The following is an 18,629-nucleotide window of genomic DNA, read 5'->3' as shown; positions in this document are numbered from 1 at the left end:
TATATCTTTTTGGTTATTTTGCAAAACACTAGCTAAAAACTGTCTTACTTTTAAAAATAGAAATGTTACGTGCAATTGTTTTTTCATATGGGCCAATGCCCTTGCCAAAACCTGAGATTGCACTGACGCATCGACCAGCAGTCAGTTGGAAAATATTTGCTGACCTTTTAAAAAATATACACGTCATTAAAAATCTGTAGTTTCATCACCACTTGGCTCCTGTACTTCCTTATCAATCAGCACCACTCTGCTTCTGAAATAGCTTTTTTCGTTCTTGTCTAGCTCCTCAATCTGCTGAATATCAATGTCTATCAACCCTTTCTCTTTTCAATATTTTATTTCAAGATGAGATTTTTTTCAGATGGCAAATGAAAGTGGAAATAGATTCTATTTGCCTGCAAGAGAAAAGGTTCCATGTCATCCATTCTAGAGCCCTGAGTTAGCAAGGTAACTCAAGCACATGCTTAAATTTAAGCATGTCATTTGTCTCATTGACCAAATGTGGGTCTAAAGCCAGAGTATCTACTGTAGCAAAGAAAAGTAAATTATTATTATGCCAAAGTAAAGTGAATTTGATCCGTTTGTCTGTACTGATACAATCTACACAGTTATATATTGAAAAGAAGCATTAGGAAAATTAATGTGTTCCACCTTCAGACACTCTGAATTATTTTGTTTGTCCAGCCTCCTTTTAAATGTCCCCAGAACAGAAGAATAAAAAAGGAAGTATTAAAAATTTTCTGATGAGCAATACTAGGGTTAAAATATTACTAAAGAATGAGCCAATTATGAATAAATGCTTGCAACTCTATAGAATTATATCTTTTAAAAAGAGAGCCCACACTAAATCAAAATGAGATGGGCTTGATTCAAAGCCCATTGAACTTAGTGCATATGTTGATTTATTTCAATAGACCTTGGATTGAGCAGATAAAGTGCAAATCCCAATAATAATGTTATCATAGTAATTCAATTTCAAAAATCAATCAGAATCTGTTTAAGGCTCTTATCAGAATTTCAAAGCAGCATTCTTTGGCTAGGATATTGCCAGTCCTTTAGAACTGACATTACCAAAGTTACAATATGGACCAATGATCAACAGAGTCACCTCAATTCTCCAACCTGGGATACCTTTTGTTGTCAGAGTTACCACTCCTGGTCTGTTCAGGCATGGCCTCCAGCATGTACATGAGTCTCAGTTATATTGCAAAAGTGCTATAACCAGCCACCCTTGAATTACACAGCAGAGCAAGGCCAGCAAATTCCCAGTCCCAGACTTTCCCCCAGAAATGTATATCTTGTGCTGCCCAGTTCCTGGCTGGACAATACAAGCTCATATAAAGTCCATCATTTTATTAACAGAATATGATATGCAGAAAATAGTGGCAAAAATAATGACCAGCAAATTATGAGATTTCAAATGATACCTCTCAAGGCATACTTTGTATAAAATTTATCATAGTCGGGATGCAGACTATCACAATAATATCTTATAACTCTTTGGGATTTTAGCTTTTGTTGGGCAAACTTATTTTTCAGCAGCAATTCATCCAAAATAGATAGCTGAAGCACAAGTGACAAAATGTTCTTGTTCTAAAAAACTTTCTTTTCACTACATTCAAGTGCAGCACATCCACAACTCAGTAACATCATGACTGCCAGAAAACCTCTCCAAAATTCTCTTTCCCAAGAGGACTATGCTCCTATCAAGTTTACTGTCCAGTTCTAGGACAGAGGTTTTATTGTTTCTTTGCTATAGTGACAACCACTGGAAAATGTGTGATTAAAGTAGAGCTTTCCATGGCAACTTTCTGAGTTACTCTTTCTTAGATCTGCCTGAGAATTGCTTCTTTGTGCCTTTATTTTTTTAATAAAGCACCTTCAGCTAATTAGATGCTTCACTTGGCTAAGCGTTCCGATGCTTCCTTTTCCAAATAAGAGGTCATCTCTCATGTGATGAGTTGTCCAGCATACTATGCTATTACACAAGAGATGAGTCTTTAAAATAGTCTGAATAAATGCATTAAGCATGTCTGCTCTGCTAATCAGCTCTGGCATATACCCGTTTAAATTCAACCTAGATGGGGCTACGCTAAGGTGGGTACATAACTAGCTGGATAACTGTTCTCAGAGTAGTTATTAATGGTTCACAGTCATGTTGGAATGGTATAATAAGTGGGGTTCTGCAGGAGTCTCTTTTGGAACCAATTACTATTCAATACTGTATCTTCATCAGCGATTTAGATATTGGCATAGAGAGTACACTTATTAAGTTTGCAGATGATACCAAGCTGGGAGGGGTTGCAAGTGCTTTGGAGGATAGGGTCATAATTCAAAATGATCTGGACAAACTAGAGAAATGGTTTGAGGTATTTGGATGAAGTTTAATAAGGACAAATGCAAAGTACTCCACTTAGGAAGGAACAGTTAGTTTCACTCATACAGAATGGGAAGTGATTGTCCAGGAAAGAGTTCTGCAGAAAGGAATGTAGGAGTCTAGTGGACCACAAGCTAAACATGAGTAAACAGTGTGACACTGTTGCAAAAAGCCCTCATGATTCTGGGATGCATTACCAGGAGTGTTGTGAGCAAGACATGAGAAGTCATTCTTCCACTCTACTCTGCGCTGATTAGGCCTCAGATGGAGTGTTATATCCAGTTCTGGGCACCACATTTCCAGAAAGATGTTGAAAAATTGGAGAAGGTCCAGAGAAGGGCAACAAAACTGATTAAAGGTCTAGAAAACATGAGCTATGAGGGAAGAATTGGGCTTGTTTAGTTTAGAAAACAGAAGACTGATAGGGGACATGATACCCTTTCAGGTATCTAAAAGGGTGTTCCAAGGAGGAGGCAGAAAAATTGTTCACCTTGGCCTCCAATGATAAGACAAGAAGCAGTGGGCTTAAATTACAGCAAGGGAGGTTTAGGTTGGACATTAGGAAAAAGTTCCTAACTGTCAGGGTAGTCAAACACTGGAGTAAATTGCCTAGGAAGGTTGTGGAATCTTCATTACTGGAGATATTTAAGAGCAGTTTGGAGAGAGATCTATCAGGGATGATCTAGACAGTGCTTGGTCCTGCCGTGAGGGCAGAGGACTGGACTTGATGATCTCTTGAGGTCCCTTCTAGTTCCACTATTCTATGAGTCTATGATTCTATGTTTCACAAACAATTTTCTCCAAAATCCTTTAAAGGATGTATGCACCTATCATGGCTGCCTTTTCTGCTAGCTTTTTTATTTACTATTTATTGTTAATTTTCAGGGGCTTCTCAGGTAAGGAGATCTGTGAGAGATGCATGGTGATAATTCGCAGGAATAATTGCCTCTTTAGAAAAAGGCAGTATTCATAAGCCAGCATCAGTACCATGTTTGGATCTTTTTTATGATTTGCAAATGGTGACGTGTTCTAAATTACTGAGTAATGTATATGACCAGCTCAAGACTGTTGACTGTGTAAATATTTCATTGGAAGGGTCACCAGCCCTTGGTTAATAAAGACTATCTATCTTGATTTCTTGTAATATGATGAGGGAATTTAAAGTTGACAAAGCTTGGCACAGAGAATTAGGATGTAAGATTGTGGCTCACAGACCTACTATATGCCTTTCACATTTTATAAAACAAATTATCCTGAATTACTAGTTAACGAAAAAGGCATTCTAACATTTCCCCCATGTGAAATATATTAAATACAAAATAAGAGTATAAATATTTGTTAATGGTGTAATACACTGAGGTCATTATCATGAACCACCCAAGTTAAACAAAAATAATTTCTTTCTTATAAATATAACAAAAAGCATCCTACCAGCTGTAACTTCTGATTCATTTATTCTTACAACATTACTGAACAATCATCTCCTCGTGTAAAAGACATCAAGTACACAAGAAAAAGATGTATGCATTCTTTTTACATCATGGTTTTACTGTGAGGGCTTCATCCTGTCCTCTGATTCATGGGCTCACACAATGTTGCTAATGGCCATGTGCTCTGTGCCAACAATGTGCTCAACTCCAGAACATGTATAGTCTAAGGCTTCAGTCCTGCAGTGAGCTCCATGCAGGCAAATACTTGTACCCGCATGGAGCTTATAGAAGAACAGGGATCTAAATGTTTCAATACTATACAGGTGACCCCGCACTTACCGCCTAATTGGTTCCTGAAGAACTGTCGTACGTCGAATCCTTATTTCCCAGAGTCACAATGTTATAAATGGTGGTTTAGTTCCTGGAAACCCATTTCATACCCTAAAAATACCAAAATTGATTACAGAAATGGAGAAAAACTAAACTAAATAGTTCAAATAATGCACAAAAAAACTAACAAGTGATGTGGCGGAGATGCATGCAGGCCAAGCAGCAGCTGCAGACTGGTGAGTCTGACTGACCTTGTGCGTTTCCTGTTTTGGGATGATGTGAGGAGTCTGCATTATACGCCGTCATAAATGCGAGCTGCGGATATAAATGGGGGGTGGGAGAGTTAGGAGCTATCTTGCATGAAAAAAATGGTCGTAAATACAGGGGGTTGTAAGTCAGGTGGTTGTAAATTGGGAGTCATCTGCAGTTGGGCCAATTTATGCAAATATGCACGGTAGGAAGGGTGCTGAACCCTTGCTTAAGGATTAGGCAAAATTACAGTTCTGGGCTTTGGAAACATGCATACGGTTCCATTTCTACTTCCCCAGAGTCAAATGGTGCCCTAAAGAATGAGAGAAGGTGAAGTCCTGGCCCTGCAATGACCCTGGCATGCAGTGAGACATATGTACTGCACAAATAAAGGTATGTAGTAGCAGACACACACACTCTGTACATCAGGGAGCTCCAATAGGTATTCTTTCTTCATAAGGCAAAGCATATCCACGGAGACCCTTTTTTGCCTTTTTCTTTGGGCTACTCCCTAATAGCCCCATTTTAGCCCTATGCAAGCAAATTGGGCCAATGCACATAAAAGCACAAGAACTGTGGCTACAAGCTACCCAGCTGTGCACATCCATGTGTCATCACAGGCGAGGATTTAGTCTTTAATGTTTTTTGTGAGGTAAATGTTTCCACTGGCCCATCAACCAAGCCCAAATAAGCTTCTATCTAAAGTCGCTGCTACAAGTTTCAGCCAATCAAAATCTTTGTCTTTGTTTAAATACTGATCCACATGGGGCAATTAATATGCATTTCTGACATGTCTTCAACTCAGCTAGTTACAGAGAGGTCCTCAGGCAGCATTTTAATTAAATGTTATAGGTCGCTTGTAGTTTTGCTGCATTTCATTACTTCCAAGATGAAAATCTTCTGTTGCGCACTCGCTGTATGCAGCAAGGTAAGAGCTGTTCAGAGATCAGTTGCTCCAGAAATGGATATTAACTGACTAGCAGTGATGGGTGAACAAGGTCAGATTATATCTGCATTTGGGGGTCCTATTAGTAAGGCACATCCTGGGCATACACTCTGGCATTTCAGAACCCTAGCGTGTCATCCCTGGAGTAGAAGTAGCAGTTCCAGTTCTGGGACTAAACAAGGCTGAAGATCCCACTAGCTGGAAGTAGACCATCCAGCTAAAATTTGTTTATGTGCTGCAGACAATTATTATATAAATCACACACTTACAACAGGGAAACCAGGACTATAGCTCTTCTGCTCCCCAAACAGTATCTAATATTTGAAATAAAGGAAAACTGCTGAAGCTGTTAGCAATAGAAGATATGTATACCAGTGCCTGGAGAGCAAGCATCTTTTATCTATCCACATATGTTACATGGCCAGCCCTGAATATCCATTAAGCTGAACGGGCCACTTCCTGCCCCTGATGGGATTAAAGAAGAGTGGTCAGAAAGCCACCAGTTTACCTCTCCAGCACATATTTTTGGGCTGCAAGAAGCCTGTTCTGAAGAAGGGAGAAGAATTCCTGTGAGAAGTGGGGAAGGGATCTGGGATTGCTGAGACGGAGAGAGAATTCTTGACTGCCCAGCAATGCCTGAATTTTCGTGAGACATGAGGGCAGACCATCTGAGCTGAGTTTGCTTGTTGAGCTCTAACAAGAAAGAAAAGCCATATAAAAGACCAGGGGGGAGCCAGAAGAGCTCCAAAAAATTGTGTACACACTTTTCCCTTTCATGTTAGGCTTTTTCTCACCCTAAAACTTTGGTTTTCAGGTACATTTTAGTCATTACTTTCACATGTCCCTTGCTAAAGCATCTGAAAGAGGAAAACACTACTTTTGCTCATGGTTTGGTGCTATGAAACTTCAGGTCTGTTTTCTCGGCTGCTAAAATAAAATTCTTGCAAGATGAAGTTTATGACATGAAACAATGTAACTGGTCACCTCCTGCCCCTCTATTGTGTCCAACATTGTTGTTTGAAACCACAAACACAGTGGCGATTCAACCAGTCAACCATTGATTTCTCCTCCCTTTCCACTGGTTATACAATCAATTACATGTAGCAATTGGTATTTGGAAACTGTCCTGAGGTAGGCAGGGCTAGCTCCACTCCTTAGCACTATACTTTGAGATGACTCTGCTCCCAGCACATTAAGCTAATATGCTAGCATACATCTACATTAGCCCCCTAGTGCAAACTAGGGGGCTAGTGTAGATGTACCCCCAGATATGTTTTAATTGGCGCCATTTTTGGCCTGGTGACAGCCAGCTTTCTTTCTTGGCTAAGGTGTAAACCATGATGTTGTGCATGGTATATCACCCTTCCAACATGCATTAATGCCCTCTGAATACTTACATGACCCACTGGCTAGAGGTATAAGAGTGCAAGTTTATACATGGCCATGAAAGCAGTGGGATTATTGGCATGCATACATGTTTGCAAGATTAGAGCCTTAGATGAAAAATACTTTTTTTTCCCAATCCTGAGCTATTCGGTGTGTATGTGTATGTGTGCACACATGTGAACATGTGTCTCTATCTACATACACTTATGTATACACACACACACACACACACACATAAACATACTTATATATACACATACACATACATATATATTATACCTGCGTAACATACATGCTAATTTTCAAACTTAAAAATAAAATTGGCTTGAATTTAGTTTGAAGGATGAGCAACAATCCAGGCTACTTATTTTAACTGAAACAGTTTGCCCAGTGCTAATTTTAACCCACACAATTTATCTATCTGCCAACGATACTGTCATTCTCCCAGCCCCATTACCTCACCCCCCACCATCACCACCACTGGAAAGTTGATGTCACCAATTTGATTAGACATAGTCTCTATTTTTAAAAATCATTCTATTAAAAGAGGCATATTCTTCTTACCAGGCTTAGTTATGTCTGCAGGGAAGCAGAAGATGTAAGCACTATCAAGATATTGTGTAAACTAGAAAATCAGTTAGAGGCCAGTGACAAAGCTGTTTATCTTTTCTTAATAAAGTTCTTGTAGTTTACAAAAGAATGACTCTGTTATTCTGCACCAAGTTTCGGCACATGACCCAGACTTTTTCTGCCATTCAAGGAATGTAATTTAAATTAGATTTAGAATCCTCTGTGTGCCCAGTCATGTCACCCATGGAATGTTCAGCTTATGTAGAATTTTGTTTTGTTCTATTTAAATAGATAAGTAGCATTCAAGTTTAATCATTTAGAGTGCAATTGTTAAAAATCGAACTAGGACTAAATTCATCCAGGAGTCCACAGAGGTCCTGGCAGAGGGAGTTGGCAGTGGACAGTTCCCCAACAGAGAAGACTGCAGAAATAGAAAGCAAGCTCATACTGGGATATCAGTAGGAGACCAGCACAACCCTAAAACTAACCCTCATTGGCTGGAAAGTGGGCATGGCGTAAGCAGCCAAAGTCTCCGCTGATTTAGCGTCATCCTGCAGCAGGAGCTCCTGGCAGGAGTTAAAGCTGCTTCCTTCCATTTAAGCCAACTGCCTTTTCTTCATTGAAATGCCCCTGTGGGACACAAAGAGCCTTGCTGTGTCACCTGTAGTGAATTCGGTACACGTTTTTTTACTCAAATGATTAAAATTCTGATTTCTCTATCTTTTTATCTTTGATGAAAAAAGCCATGTTAAATGAAATGGCATTGGATTTGACAATCATTTAAAAAGAATGCTCTGGGATGATGATGATGTTTTTGTACTGTGATGGAACATAATGGCCTCAGTCAAGGATCTGTGCCCCGTTCTGCAAGGCACCGTACACACAAATAACGAAAAGTCAGCCTCTGCCCTGAACAGTTTAGCTTTACAGCCCATTGTGCATGAATGACTTGAAGATACTGGGCCTTCAACTCAGTACACATAACTAATAGCACTCTCAGTTGGGGCTGCTTGAAAAGTTTTCATGAAAATTGCATGTGGTGGAAAATTGAGTTTCTAACTAAAAAGATTTTTCTATAAAGGGTATCTGCTTTCTATATAGAATCTTGATATTTCTTTGAAAAACTGAACAGTCCAAAGTTGAAAAGCACATCAACATGAGGGCAGACCATGATGTATTGTGGGAAGTAAGGTCTTCTTAGTAACCCTGGAGCATAGAGGAGAATGAGGACATGACACCTGACTTACAACTCCTATGAGGCACTGAGGTACCATTTCTGAATCAAAATGTTCCCTTTTAACCCAAAAGTTGTCAGGTGAATTTTGAGGATTTTGGATGAAAAATGCTGACCTTTCAACTTTGTACCAAAAAGTTTAAATTATCTTTGCCAAGGGAAGAGAATCAACACATTTTCTGACCAACTCTACTCTAAGTTCTCTGTCTATCAGTAAATCCACCAACACCAAACAGATTGTTTTATTATTACTCTTCACAATACAATAACACAGACAGGTCCCAATCAGCATGTAGGCCACATTGTGTTACCTACTGTATACACACACAGAGTCAGAGTTAGTCTCTTTCCACAAGATTTATAGTTTATCTTTTGGTGAACACAGGATGATTTCCTAGAACATATACTTTCTGCAAGCAATTTTTCTCAAAGCCAGAGTGCAGGCGTTCTCAAAATTCATTAAACTGTGACCCCCTTCTGACAACAAAAAATTACTACATGACCCCAGGACGGGGACTGAAGCTTGAACCTGCCAAGTCCTTCTTTCTTGGATTGGGGGAGACCAAAGTCGAACCCCATCACTTCAGGAGAGGGGAGGGAAAAGCTGAAGCCCAAGAGCATAAGCTCCAGGCAGAAGACCTGTAATTTAAGACCTGCCAGACAGGGCTGAAGCTCTGAGGCTTTAGAAGTAAGTTTCAGCCCCTGGCTCCCAGTAAATTTAAGTCAGCCCTGGCGACTTCCTTAAAAATTGGAGTCCTGACCCGCAATTTGAGAATCTCTAGTCTAGTGTTAAATATCTAAAGAATGGACCATAGTCTACTGTCCAATGGATCTCACTGTTGAAAAAAATATCCTTTTCCTTAACTGATATAGTGCTATAAATGTGCACCTGTATTTACATTAAATAAAGCATGCCAGAGAAAAGCATTCCTATCTTGAGTAGTTTACAGTCTAAAAGGAATAGATGAGTGCAACACAGAACAACGGAAAACAGAACTAACAGAGTCGCTAGTGACCTTTACAGCTGGACTATTTTAGAGCACAGTATGGTTTTGAGAAAGTAAATGGAAAACAACCACAAGGGATAGCGTGGAAGAAGGTATGGATTTACAAATGAAAGGAAAGAGATGGAGCAATCAGTAGGGAAATATAAAAAAATTTAGGGGTATAGGAGGAGATTAAAGTACAATATAGGAAAATATGGAATTATGGATTGATTTGAAAGTGAGATATCTGAACTTTGTGGAAGAAGAGGGGTTTGATTTTCTTAATTTCATCCATATTATCACACTGTGATTTTGTATAACCTTATACAAGTTTTGGCATCATTCTAAAGTGAACCCATCATAGTGGTTACAAGACTAGATGTCGAATGACGTATGTTTCAGAAGGAGGCTCCATTAGGATGTGAACAACCCTTTGAATCCTAAAATCTTCCTTCCCCCCATATTTTAATACATTAGTATCACATCCCAATACATCACTTTAGTTGCATAGTGAGGACAGTTCAGCACTTCCACTATATGCAACCCTTTATTTTCAGAGAGCCATCTCCCTGGGGCCAACTTGGTTCCCTAGCCTGTTTCTCCTCTCTCTTGAAGCCTGCCCCTTCCGTTCCTCTCCTTCCTCCTGCCAGAGTCAACTTTTCCTGTAGGGTAGCTGACACAGCAGAGCTGCTGCTCTTAAACTCACACAGGTCATGCCCAATGTTCCCTCTAAATTTTTCAATCCATGTGCAGAAAAAAATTGGTTATGTGCATCAAGCAGTGTGCAGGTGTGCACCACCAGTAGAAACACATGCTGTTGACAGCTATGGGTGCTCTACTAATCAGCTGAGCAGCATTTGAATCTCTCCTGGGTGGCCACCCAAGTGCACAACTTACAGGGAACACTGGTCCTGTCCACTTGGCTCTGCACACTGCTGTTGCTCCACTGCCCAATGTTGGCCTTTATGCCTCTCCATGAGGGCATCTATTAGGCTTAGTCATGGTGTGCACAACCGGTCTTATGCATGAGCAGATGACAGAGAATGAACAGAAAGCTGAAGCCTGAGCCATTTGAGGTCCTCCACTGACTTTTCCTCCAGTTATAGTCCTCTGGCCTGACAACAGCTAAAACATGCTGAATATGAGAAACAGAAAGAATAGTTTTTTACCAACTATAAATGGAACTCAGTGGTCAAAAGAAAAGCAGGGAAGCAGAGTCTAAACCACCAATCAGAGCAGAACCCCACTCTGACATATGGTTGAGTTTATGGTTTTTGTGATACTTAAAAATAACAGGAAAGGTCAGAACTCTCTACAAAAACACTGACTCTTAAAATAGAATGTAAATGAAGGTATGTGGATGCACGCTTCAGCTAACAGGGTGGGAAGAATAGATACTTCTGTGCAATCACACCTTTTTTAACAGCCAAGATTAAAACTGTGCCTCAGCTGTTCATTCAACATACTTCATGATTGGAGAAAGCATTACAAAATATTACTGTAGAACTGCAGCCTTTTGATTTATGTGCCCTATTAATTCTATGTGAAAAACAGATCTTTGATGAAAGCAAGTTTCTGCTTGTGACGTATACACTGCACTAGGAGCCTTGCAGAATGGAAGTCCAAAAGTATTTTGAGTTCTCTTGGTCCAAAATGGTTTGTATCTTTGTGCTATGTTCATACTCCAGATTGTTTAATGCTCTTTAAAAACAAATGAGTTCCCCTCCCCAAGAGTCAACAATTTTTTGGGAAGGGGGAATCTTAGGCAAATCCTGACCAGGATGAAAAGTCAGCTGCTGGGGATGCTAAACAAGCTGAATGCACCTGCTAGAAACTCTCTGAATAGTTTGTCATAATCTAAAGATCGATTTTAACCATAGATCAGCTTCTGGTGCCTTCTACATCTTTAGAAGTACCTTACTTCCTGTGTAGTCCCACTGAACTCAGTAGGACTGCATCTCAGAAGCTCTATATCTGCATCACCCTGTCCTGTTTATTAAAAGAAATCTGGCTATATTCAAATCATATAGAGATGGATACAAGTGAAGAGTCCATGTAAATGAGCTAACCTACCTGCAATCTGCTTGCAGCCTAACTGAAATATAGGTCAAGGTGAAATGTGTTTGGAGACCTTAATTAGCAGAGGGCCAACACAGAAAGCCTGTGCATTTTCTTAATTCGGTGAGTTTTGTTTCTAGCTCTACATTCATTAATCACCAAAATGCTCTTAGTCAGCTTTCCTATTTCATTTTGGTGTAGTAGTGATGGTGATTATCCATGAAATTTTCTGTGGCAGCTCAGACTTTCTTCTTGGCTGCCACAGTGGATGGGAGAGGAGTTCACAGATTACTAGCAGACATGACGCTGGATCACATTAATGACATAATGTTTGCAAAGCACTTTGAAGATGAGAAGTGCTGTTTAATTGCTATTCTAAGTATTATTATTATTTTATTTATATAGTGTGCTTAGTCACCAGTGGAAACCTGGGTTTGAGTCCAACTGGGATGAAAGTGGAAGGAGACTTTGCACAAATGCTATAGCCCACTATTTCCATTGTATCAGTGCTGCTGGGAAATCCAGAAAACTAGCTCCTTCAGTTCCTCTGCTCTATGGCTATTCCAAAATTTTTGAAAGCCCCTATACCATAAGATGCAGGGAGGAGGGGAAGGGAGATTTACTACAGTACAAAACATTGAATGCCTATGTGTGGAGAAGGAAGGGAGTGCATAAAGGTAAAGGGTTATGTGGGTAAGTAAGGTTAAGGAAAGGGGTTCATAAATGGGGAGAGGAGTAAGAGCATTTATTGAATACTAGAGCTTGAATATCCCATTGATTCCTGGATGGAGATGACTCAAATGGTGTCAATCGGGGGGAAGATGGACTCTGTAGCTTTCTCCCAAATGTCTGGGAAACCCCTCTATAGCATCTCTGTGCAGACAAAACTCTGCAGAGCAAGGCCAGCTGAGTGGATGATCTTCACAAAATCTCTCTCCCAAAACCCATGGGAAATAAACCAGATAATGTGTACAAATTCTGTCAGAACTATCTGTCTCGTTTTCTCCTCAGTACTTTGGACACCCCACCCACTCATTGGACAACTGAATACTCTAGCCAGTACAAGGGCCACCACGAACTCCACATAGACCCGTGGTCACCAACCGGTCAATCGCGAGCTACTGGTCGATCTCGAGGCCTCGACCAGTCGCTCGCAAGGTGTCCTATAAGCCCCGCCCCCATTTCCCTCCCACCCCCCAGAAGCCCCACTACTTATCTCCAGAGAAGACGGAGGTAGTGTCGGCTTCCGGCGCGCTGGGGTTTGGCCCCGGGGCTTCCCGGCACGGGGAGGGGGTTGGCGCCAGGACAAGCGCCCGCGGGGCTTCCCGGCGCGGGTAGGGGGGCCAGCTCCCTGGGCAGGCGCGCGCATGAGGCTTTCCTGCACGGGAAGGCGGCGGGGGGTTGGACCCGGGGCAGGTGAGTGCGCGCGGGGCTTCCCTGCGTGGAGGGGAGAGTTGGCCCCGGGGCAGGTACACACGGGGCTTCCCTGCGTGGGGGGGTTTGGCCCCGGGGCAGTCGCGTGCATGCACGCGTGGCTTTCCCTCCGCAGGTGGGGGGTCGGCCCCCTAGGCAGGCGCGTGCGCGAGGCTTTCCTGCACGGGGGGGGGGGTTTGGCCCCGGGGCAGGCGCACACGTGGGATTTCCCAGCGCGGGTGGGGGGGGTCAGCCCTCTGGGCAGGTGCGCGCGTGAGGCTTTCCTACACGGGGGGGGGGGGGTTGGCCCTGGGGCAGGTGAGCGCACGCGGGGCTTCCCTGCGCGGGTGGGGGGGTCGGCCCCCTGGGAAGGCACGCGCTGGTTTCCGGGGGGTGGGGTAGAATGCTGGGAGGAGGGAGATGCAGGGGACTCTCTGCCTCCACTGGCATCCCACTCCCCTGTCCTCAACTACAGAATGCTGTCCCCATTCCTGTCCCCACTCCCCGAACTCTGTCCCCAGCTACAGAACTGTCCCCACTCCCATCCCCACTCCCCGAACTCTGTCCCCACTGGCACTCTGTCCCCTGCTGCAGAATCCTGTCCTCTGCCCTCCCAGCACCCTGTTCCCTCTCCCCTGCCCCCAGCCACAGTACTCTGTCCCCACAAAATGTATAATTATAAATGCTTTATTTTAGATTTAAATAGCATGAATAAAAAACAGACCATTTATTTCATAACTATAAACACGTGATTTTAATTGTATGTGATTTTAATTGTATGTATCGCATAATTTAAAAATAAACTGTTTATCAGAATGTGTAAGTAAGGGCTGGGGATAGCAAGTGATGGACAGGAGGAGAATAGAGAGGGCGGGGCTTCAAGGAAGGGGCGGGGCTTCAAGGAAGGGGTGGGGTGGTAGATCTTCGCCTGTTCTGAGATTTGAAAAGTGATCTTGGGTGTAAAAAGGTTGGAGACCACTGACATAGACTAAGAGGGTCAGTAGACAGCATGAAGGTTCTAGGTTGCTGGGGAAATGATCCTGATCTCCCACAATTTCAGGAGATCTACAAATTTTATGAGCTTGATCCTCTTCTCATTCCCTAGCAATCAGGCCCCCATTTGACTCTAAGATAAAATAATTTACTAAGTAAGAGAGGAAAAATAGGCCTTGATGTTGCCAGTAGTTGCATACCCCAGAGCCCACACAGAGCCTCATTAGCTTCAGTGGGGCTCTGTGCAGGACAATCTGAATAGAGACATTTTCTAGATAATGCATTTTAAACATTAGAGTTAGAGCATATGTGGGTGAGCTACATTTGAATCAGTTCTATCAGTATAAGGATCCTAACATTGATATACTGCACTGGGATAAGTAACAATAGCACAAGCCCCAACTTACTCCCAGCATGCTGGGGAAGTTGCATTAGTATAGCTATATTAGGGTAAAACTTATGGAAGAAAAGACATTGGGTAGAAGAAGAACTTAGGAGAATAATGTATTAAGAGACATAGACATGACTTTCATCTCCAACTTTTTCATTTCATCGACTTCAGTGGAGTTATGCCAGTTTACACCATCTGAGACTCTGGCCTAAGGGATTTATTTTTATCTGCACCAAAGTATAGATGGCTGTTTGTTGGCTTTATATTTAGCTTTCAGACAACTACCATCAGACTCCAAAACACAGACATATAAATACAGGCTGAGTGCTGGAAAACCTTTTAGACTATTGGCAACAAAAACATATTGAAGCAATGTTAGGATTATGACGCCCAGACAAAAGCTAGGAACATTCCAAGTAAAGGCTGATGCTAGGTTTTGAACAGGTCCTGCTGTTGCAGAATGTACCCTGGTAAGATGTAAATGACTTTGTGAATGGTATAGAAAATGTAGCTCTTGTGTTTGAAGTGTCAGTTTGTGTGATTCCAGGACAGTTTCAAGTCTGAGCCAAGCTAATTCAGTCTTTAGAGGCAGCAAACTCCATGACTCAGCAGAAGCTGAGACTGAAAGTGCTTGTTTCAGCAGGGACTAGTGGTATTAAGATCCTAAAATATCCAGAGGTTTCTTTAATCCCTTCAAATATTTTCCATGCTATTTTCCCCCATGTAGTCCTTGTAGACTTGTAAGAGATGCCAGTGCCGCTAATGAGTTCCAATCTTCATGTTTCGTGATTACACTAGCTGGAACCTTTATCATTCTATGTGATTGTTCCCCAAATCTTATTTATTTGGGGCCAGATTACAGATTCCCCTTATATAACTGTGTTGTAGGGAAAGGAGGATGGCAAAGTGCCTTCTCATCCTCACAGAGCACACAGAGGAGTTGAAGCTCAGGAGTTCTGCTAAATTATTTCATCTGGTCCTTTGTAAGCAGCAACTGGGGAGGAAGGGGAAGAAAGGAGGTAGAGCCATAGCTCTGGTTCATTCTACACAAGCCAGCAGGGCTACAAGAGTACTCTATGCCCCTGCACCTCTTAAAGGGATGTGGCAGATGCAGGGAACTCCAGGAGTCAGAACATCTCATGGCAGTCCCCCAATTGGTGTAGCATGTCATTGTTTTGATGCAGCACTGTGGCTAACTGTCCCAACCTAGCCCACCCATGGAGCTGACACCAAGTTCTGTAGCTATTTATCACATTGATGGCACTTTTTTTTCTTCTCACAAAGCAGCTGTGATGATTTTTACGATTTGTCTGCCACTTAACTGAATTAAAATGGAAAGTCACGAGGAAGCTATATGACTCTGAGTATGCTCATAACTCAGCGAAGCAGGACTAAACAATTTAGCCACACAATCTTTCTTTGGATGGGGTAAACCTCATGAAAATTGTATTTTTATCCCCATGGCTCGGATCATTTTAAAACTGAAGTTGCTAGGCAATTTTACATTGATAAAAAGGTGTGAATATTTTATCCACTATCCCACCCATTGGAAATATGAAACTCTGACTAGTTCTGTCCCGAGGAACAACGCCTGCCCATTTACCCCCTTTAATATGTCTCAGGCCCTACTTCTTATTTTATTATCCATGAACTTTTGCCACTTTCATGTCTGAATGATACAGTAGGGATTGCACTTTTCATTTGGGATGAGGGTCTTTAGACACACAGATTCTATTACCAGTAGTCAGTAACACGATCCAATATGCTGTATATTACAAACCTTAATAATAGTTCCAAGAAGGGCTGTCTCTGGGCTTTTCTGCCAGCACTGTGACACCCCCAAATTATCTCCAGCCCTAGATCCCAACAAGCTGGTTCATTGGTGGCTACTGCTGTAGGATGACATTGGCATTTTGGCACCAGCCAATGTTACATGAGTACTCGATCACTGTATATAATTAGTTAACTAACAAACAGGGTGCCACTAATGGTGATCAAGGATACACAGCATACCTACTGACTTTGGCAGGATCCAAAAAACTTGTAGCTGTGCACTGTAAACGGCACGTTTATACAAGGTTCCTTTAGCTTCTACCTGAGGATGAGGGTATATTTTAAGGTGTCTTTTTATTAGGAACAGAAAGCAACTGCTGTTTTCACCCAGTAATGCACCAGCATCAGGTAATTTGCACTTGGAAGCAGTTTTCAAGAGGGACAGAGTTTGGGAAAAGCTAGATCCTTGGCTATGGCCAAAAAGCACACACAGTACAAGTTAGGGGAGGGGGGGAGGGGCAAAGACTGCAGTGATGAAGTAAAACTTACTTTGCAATCCCCTGATCCTGGGGCCCTTATGGGCAAAGATAATCCTCATGCATGTGTTACAGTAACCTGGAGGATCCTGGAATAGCTCCAAGGAGCAGAAACCACAGGCAGACACTGGCTCAGGGTAGTGGTTTCCCAGCCATAACCCTATTCTTCTGGACACACCCTGTGTGTTAGCAGCAGAGAAAAGGGTAGTAGTGTGGGAGCCTCTATACCAGCTCTGTGTCACCAGGAGAATTCCCCATATACTGAAATGATCCTTGTAGGGCCAGACACATCAACTCTATGGGCAGTATTGGCTGGAGGATCTAGCAACAAGTGTCTGACTAAGCAGCTGGTAAAAGGGGTGGGTGAAACCCTTTAAGGAAGTTTGGGGGCAATATTATCTCAGAAAAACTTTGTGAAAATGTATCACTTGGAATTGCACTAAAAAGTGCTCTTCAGAGGCATTTTCTGAGGCAAATATAAAAGTAAACCTTGTCAGACATATTGGACGTGTCTAGACTGGCAAGTTTTCTGCAAAAGCAGCTGCTTTTGCGGAAAAACTTGCCAGCTGTCTACACTGGCTGCTTGAATTTCCACAAGAACACTGACTTCCTACTGTCTGAAATCGGTGCTTCTTGCGGAAATACTATGCTGCTCCCGTTCAGGCAAAAGTCCCTTTTGTGCAAAGCTTTTGCGCAAAAGGGCCAGTGTAGACAGCTCAGATTTGTTTTGAGCAAAGAAGCCCCGATTGCAAAAATGACTTTTGCAGAAAAAAGTGCTTTTGAGGAAAAGCGTCCGTGTCAATCTAGATGCTTTTTTCCGCAAATGCTTTTAACGGAAAACTTTTCCGTTAACAGCATTTGAGGAAAATCATGCCAGGCTAGTCGTAGCCATTCTGAGAAGAGAACTCTACAGGAAGCAAATAAGTGCTCTGCCTTACACTGTAGAAGTTGGTCCAATAAATAAAAGTTATTACCTCACCCATTTTGCCAGCTCCCCACTGTGTAGTTTAAATACTGAAAATAGGAATTTTAGAAGAATTGTTAAGAAATTTTGGATAAAAAAATAGAAGAGCTGGGCCTGAACCCAAGACTGGAAATAACCATTTGGTTTATGGCAACTTTGGGTATGAGTGAAGTGCGAATCTATTACACCATAAACAGGTTAATTTTCATTAGCTGCAGTATCTAATAATTAAGTGTCAAGTAATATCTGGCTACAGTTTGGGTGTGCCTGCCCGACCTATATTTCAGCAGCAGAGACAGCTTCTAGTTTCTCTCAGAGGGAGGAAAATCAGAAATTTTAAAAAAAAAGCTAGTTTGAAGTGAAAATATAAACTAAGGGCAGATGTTCCAAATTTCTGCCCGCCACAGTGAGGAGAAAAAGTGAAAAAAAGGAAAGAAAGCTCTCCAGAATTCAGTCAAATGGAGCATAACACATGATCTGGGTCCATGGAAAGGCCAAATAAGGCTCCATAGAAAATTGGGGTGGTAAGAGATGTAGCTGATAGACATCTGCTGTTTAAACAAAAATGGCCTAGAGACCGATCAAACAACTGTGGGAGTTCTAATGGATCCCGGGTTGAATGAGAGTCAACAATGTGATGCAGTTTTGAAAAAGGCTAACATCATTCTAAAATGCATTATCAAGAACTTCATACACAGACACAGGTGGTAACTGTACTGCTCTTCTCGACACTGGTGAGACCTCTGCTGGGGTACTGTGTTAGATATTAGAAAAAAAAACCTCTAACTATATGGATAGTTAAGCACTGGAATAGGTTTCCAAGGAAGGATGTTTTATGAACAGGTTGGAAAAACAATGGTCAGGGACAGATTAGGTTTACTTGCTCCTGCCTTGGTGTGGTAGAATGGACAAAGTGATCTCCAACCTTACATTTCATTGATTCTTTGATTTGTTTCCCGTCTCTTCCACAAAGATTGCCACCCCACCTACACA

This window comes from Pelodiscus sinensis, chromosome 3 (assembly GCF_052426305.1).
Source record: "Pelodiscus sinensis isolate ZL-2025 chromosome 3, ASM5242630v1, whole genome shotgun sequence".
NCBI classification, from domain to species: domain Eukaryota; kingdom Metazoa; phylum Chordata; order Testudines; family Trionychidae; genus Pelodiscus; species Pelodiscus sinensis.
This window is presented reverse-complemented; position numbering follows the sequence as displayed.